Genomic DNA, 6,000 nt, shown 5'->3' with positions numbered 1-6,000 from the left:
TGGACATTGTCTATATTAATTGGATATATATAGAACTACTGTAAATGCGGCTTACTTTGTAAAAATGTAATATTTGTATAGAGGCTCAGTTCTCTATAAAAAGTGGCCCTCTCTTTATGAAGTGGCCCCCAGGAGCCCTCCACCCATCCTCTCTGTCAGTGGGGCTTGTCTGACAACCGTCTGGACTTTAAAAAGGGGTGATAACTTAATTTCTACTCATGTCAACACTAGCACAGGGGCCAAGATGAAACTGTGGCTCTTTTGTGCATCTGTCATAACGTCCTACTTATTGCGGCCTCAAGAATGACAAATATTTAAGTGGCTTTGATGTCCGGGATCATGTTGAACTGCTCTGATGGCCCGCATATACTGGACTCCAGGGGCCCTCATCTCCTCCCTGCCAACCCACTAACACACATGCACACAAGCCCTGTGTATGATTGGAATATGTTATGTAAAATAAACCGACGGAAATTTCTGTCACTTACAGTATATACAAATATAGAGCCATAGGTCCAACCCAGGTTGTCAGTGTTATCGTGTGTGTGTGTGTGTGTGTGTGTGTGTGTATGTGTGTGTGTGTGTGTGTGTGTGTGTGTGTGTGTGTGTGTGTGTGTGTGTGTGTGTGTGTGTGTGTGTGTGTGTGTGTGTGTGTGTGTGTGTGTGTGTGTGTGTGTGTGTGTTTGTGTGTGTGTGTGTGTGAGTGAGTGCGCTTCCCTTCAGCCAGTGGCCATGGCCTGAGTCGAACACAAGTGGAAGTCTTGTGTAGGAGCAACCCTGGGCCTGGGGGCGTTGACAGCAGCTTATATCTGCCAATCTCACTGTGGATATTGTTGCAGTACTGGCAGACAGACAGCCAGGGCTTGTGGATAGACAGATCCCCTCAGTCAGCGGGTTATCATTTCCAATTAAACCATGGCCCTTTCATCTAAACGTACAGTCAACTCCCTGGCAACTCAGAAATGACCTCTCATTGTATCCAGAGGCCAGATGATTGGCAGATCTTTTAAGCATTATAGTTGTAGAATATTTTATTATCTTGACATCAAATAGTTTAGAACTTGGGGGCTGTGGTGGCTAAGGTCTATACTGCATGAAAAAATATACATTTGATTGACACACTGGTATTTCCTGTGAAACCTCAGTTATAATACAACAGCCTTCTTGTCTAATTTTGGTCTGACAGCACCAATAAGGACACCAGTGTCCCTATCAGCTACAGTATAAATAAGAGGAATGCTCACTGAATTCAATAAGTCTCTGTTGAAAACAGACTCACAACATTTAATTTCCCTTCTTAAGATGGCCCCTGCGGCAAAGCAATGGCATCCGGATGAGCAAACTATATAAATGCAGATTAACCCCCCAAGTCATCATTGCCCAATCAATCATCAAGTGTGTGTGTGTGTGTGTGTGTGTGTGTGTGTGTGTGTGTGTGTGTGTGTGTGTGTGTGTGTGTGTGTGTGTGTGTGTGTGTGTGTGTGTGTGTGTGTGTGTGTGTGTGTGTGTGTGTGTGTGTGTGAACTCATCTAATCATGAAATGATTCCTATCAATATCCCATTTCAACATGTGAGAGGACTGAGGTAGTCAAGTACAGGCATGCTCAGTACATGGCCATTCACCTAGACTCTCAATTTGTTGGCACTGGAAACTGAATAACTCCATACTTTTTAACTGGAATCAACTACAGTACATTGTCAAAATGTGCCGATACAGAATAACAAACCACAAGTGCATGTGTTGTATTTAAAAAGTGTAAAAGGTTATGTATATTCGTGAGGCAAGGACCAATCAAATAACATTGACGCAGTACTCTGCTGTTAAGGCAGGACAAGTTACAGTGCAGAACGAGCTGCAACTGATACCCCCACCAGCAAATCCAGTCCAACTGTTCTGGCATGTGAATACACTTTGCGATCTGTCTTGTTTTACAAAGAGAGGTTTTAAGTGCAATTCAACTCACAATTTCCTCCTTTAACCCTACAGTGAGATATCCTGCAGCCTTCTAGAAATGTACCCCCTCTAACCCACACCAACTTCCTGCTCAAAGACACAAAAGTGGACACTATTAAAGCAGTCAAGAATTCCGATAAGTGCGGCATTAAACCCAATGTCAGACTTACTCCTTTCCCATTTTCTTAATCTGCTTTAAATCGGACAATAATACTTTATTTATTCAGAGTGGAAGGAAGGTACAATTGTCCAATGGTGAGATGTGGTTGCGCTTTAAAGAGTGCAATTCATGCAGAAACTAATCCTTTGGAAGAGAGGGATAGAGGAGAGGGAGAGAGAGAGAGGGGGGGGGCAGGTGGGGGAGAAGGTAGGGGTAGCATAAATAAAGCGAGAGAGAAAGTTACCTTTACCTGAAGTACTGTAAAAGTACACCCTCAGAAATTCTAAGCTAATCTGCTTAGTTCGAATGGTTTTGAAATTCTATGAAAGATTAGGTAAACAGTGTATTTGATTAATGGGAAGAGAAGTCAATTGGCCATGGAGCGTGAAGTAAAACCCTCTGTTCACAATGCTCCATTCATACAGCACATCCTACCCCTCACTGGAGGGATAATAACACTATGGATGTTTGCTTCAGAACTTTTTTTATACTCTCCTCTCCTCAAAATGCGATGTAACACATTTTTTGAAGGACTGATAGTTATAGTGGGAATCTTGAACAAGTGCCAGAACAAGTAGTTATGTAACCCAGACCTACCTCCTCTCCCCAGGCCTACCTCCTCTCCCCAGGCCTACCACCTCTCCCCAAGCCTACCTCCTCTCCCCAGGCCTACCTCCTCTCCCCAAGCCTACCTCCTCTCCCCAGGCCTACCTCCTCTCCTCAAGCCTACCTCCTCTCCCCAGGCCTACCTCCTCTCCCCAGGTCTACCTCCTCTCCCCAAGCCTACCTCCTCTCCCCAGGCCTACCTCCTCTCCCCAAGCCTACCTCCTCTCCCCAGGCCTACCTCCTCTCCCCAGGCCTACTTCATCTCCCAAGCACTACCTCATCTCCACAGCCCTACCTCATCTCCCCTGCTTTAAAGTTAGGTAACCTAGGTCTACCTCCTCTCCCCTATAGCTCAGTAAAGGATAGATAACCCAGCCCTACCTCCTCTCTGCTGGCTCAGTTAAGCAGTAAAGTTGAGGTAACCCAGGTATACTTCCTCTCTGATGGCTCAGTTAAGCAGTAAAGTTGAGGTAAACCAGGTATACTTCCTCTCTGATGGCTCAGTTAAGCAGTGAAGTAGAGGTAACCAAGGTGCTTGCCCTCTAATTGATTCCTTTCCACCAGGCCGGGGATTTGTGGCTGCCTCTGCAATGACCCATTCAAACTTAATGTCATCTTTACTTTTGAGAGTGAAATCCCTAAGGACCAGGACGTTCATATGGCGGGAGACAAGAGGGGGTTGTCAGCTAGCATGAGTGGCCTTTTCAAAGGCGCCTTTCACCTCCTGGGCCAAGCAGGGAATGTTTGGGCACGCTCTCACACACATACACACTGTTGCAGACACACACTCACTCGCGCACACAAAGACATTGCTGAGGAATGCATGTTTCAAGTGGGAAGCCTTTTAATTGCTGTATACAGTAAACATGGTAATAGGTTTGTCTTGGTTGCAGCATTTCACTTTCATGCATTGAGTGCATTCTTTGCAGAGAGGCTACACAGACTCTAAACCTCATATTGACCTTGAAAAATGATACTATAGCTTTTCTCATCAATGAATTAACATTCTGTCACGCCTAAAAAGCATTAAAATGTTATTACTATTCATATTCTATTTCATTGTACTCAATAACACACACACACACACACACACACACACACACACACACACACACACACACACACACACACACACACACACACACACACACACACACACACACACACACACACACACACACACACCTGGAAGTCACAGTCCACAGGATGCCACAGAGTCCACAGTAGCTGCTAAACCCTCTCTGTAGCCTGAGGCAGTGTAAGGCAGAGTAAACCCTCTCTGTAGCCTGAGGCAGTGTAAGGCAGAGTAAACTCTCTCTGTAGCCTGAGGCAGTGTAAGGCAGAGTAAACCCTCTCTGTAGCCTGAGGCAGTGTAAGGCAGAGTAAACCCTCTCTGTAGCCTGAGGCAGTGTAAGGCAGAGTAAACCCTCTCCTATCCTCCCTGCTATCTTTCACCTGCTTATTTACTACTCTACAATCCCTCCGGTCCACTCACCCTCCCTCCTTCCATCCGTCCTTCCTCAAATCCATCACATAATCCTCTTTAAGGACATTACCTGCTAATATATCCAGTCATAAGGTATAAAAGCTCAGCTATTTCTTTTCCGCCATAGGCAGTGTGCTAAAGAGCCCATTTAGGAAGGCAAGCGACCAGGGGATATCACTGTTTTGAACCTAAACACCGCTGAGTTATCTGTCTGAGTGTGTGTCAGTGGCGGAATGCTCCAAGTCTCCAGGACTATTGGATAAGAAAGGGGATTCTGGTGGTACAGATACGGTAGTGCAATAGGCTATATGGCATTAGACTTGATAGTCTCCTCTGGGGTAAAGTTCACTATGACCCAGGATCTAGAACCTGCTTAAAGAAGTGTTCAATTAATGCTGTGTTTCAGGCAGGAAGAGCAGAAACCCTGGTGGGGAAGACACAGACAAGCTGCATGCAAATACATATCAGATAAAAAACCAAACAGACTTAAAAATCACTATGACAACAACCTAATGGTTCTGTCCTCATAGTTGTAAATAGAGCATTTTTACCTAACAGAGTTTGATCTTAATGGACCTGTCAAAGATCACTTGTTTAGTTTCTCAGAGGCCAAACAGCTGTTCATTGAGCCACAAATAAAGTGATATGCACGATAATGTAAGGAAAACCCACTAGTACATGCTGACAGGTATATCAAGGCTGTTTGGAGAGTAAAGAGTGCCCTCTGCTGGTTGGAATAGGGAATGACAGTTACCAGGAGTTGAGTGTTGGGTTCTGATACTCGTAAACACCATTGCTGTTCTTGTCTCCTTTCTTTCCTTCTCGGCAACTGATCTGAGAGGGACTGAATAGATGACAGGATAATAGGGAAACCCATTGAAGATTTCCTAGTCCAGTTATGTCCAGCAACGGAAACCCAACGGAAGTAAACAGAACATACGGAACAGGGAGGCGCCTACCTGAATTTGTCCAATAGAAACTCTCGTTTTCGTTGCAAAACGTTTTCCGGTTGGAGTAAACGTTTTGCAACAGACGAAACATTTTATTACAGAATCGGTGTAATGAATACACCCCTGCTCTCAGTACTGCCACACTGGTTTCCCTTTCTTGTCTCGTTGTCCACCGCTCCCTGTGAGAGATACAGCCAAAACCACAACAGGTCCGCTAGTTTTTCAAATGTTTCATTGATTATGTTGAGGCAGCAGGGGGAGCCACTGTTTCACTAATAATCAACGATAACCATACCTGAAGCACTCCAGGAATGTTAAGGTTGAACACTATTGCAGACGATACATTAGTGCATACATTAATTTCAGCAGCGTTATTTAGCCATTGTCAATCAGTCATTCAAATCCTCATTCAGACCCACCATAGAAACACAGTATTAGACAGTATGCACTCAGCCTCTCTAGTTAGGAATTAGAGGTGGCAGCACAGGTTCAAACAGACCCACCATAGAAACACAGTATTAGACAGTATGCACTCAGCCTCTCTAGTTAGGAGTTAGAGGTGGCAGCACAGGTTCAAAAGTGGTATGGCAAAATGTGTAGGTATCTTTTCTGGGGCCTGGAGTTTTTCCTTATCTCATGACCTGGTCAGGTAAAACTCTGGGTCCTATTCCTAGGTTATGACAAAATATTATTATTGTAATGACCTGACTAGATCATAAATGAACAATTGTCCAGACAGAGGATTGAGTTAGCGAATTGACGGTTTCTTAACCCAACTTTACACAGGCTACTGTTTGGCCGTAGCCCACGCCAAATAAATGAAAGATGACCACAAGCCAACCGT

Source organism: Salvelinus fontinalis, chromosome 37 (assembly GCF_029448725.1).
Source record: "Salvelinus fontinalis isolate EN_2023a chromosome 37, ASM2944872v1, whole genome shotgun sequence".
In the NCBI taxonomy this organism is placed as follows: Eukaryota; Metazoa; Chordata; class Actinopteri; order Salmoniformes; family Salmonidae; genus Salvelinus; species Salvelinus fontinalis.
Note: the sequence above shows the minus strand (reverse complement) of the source record.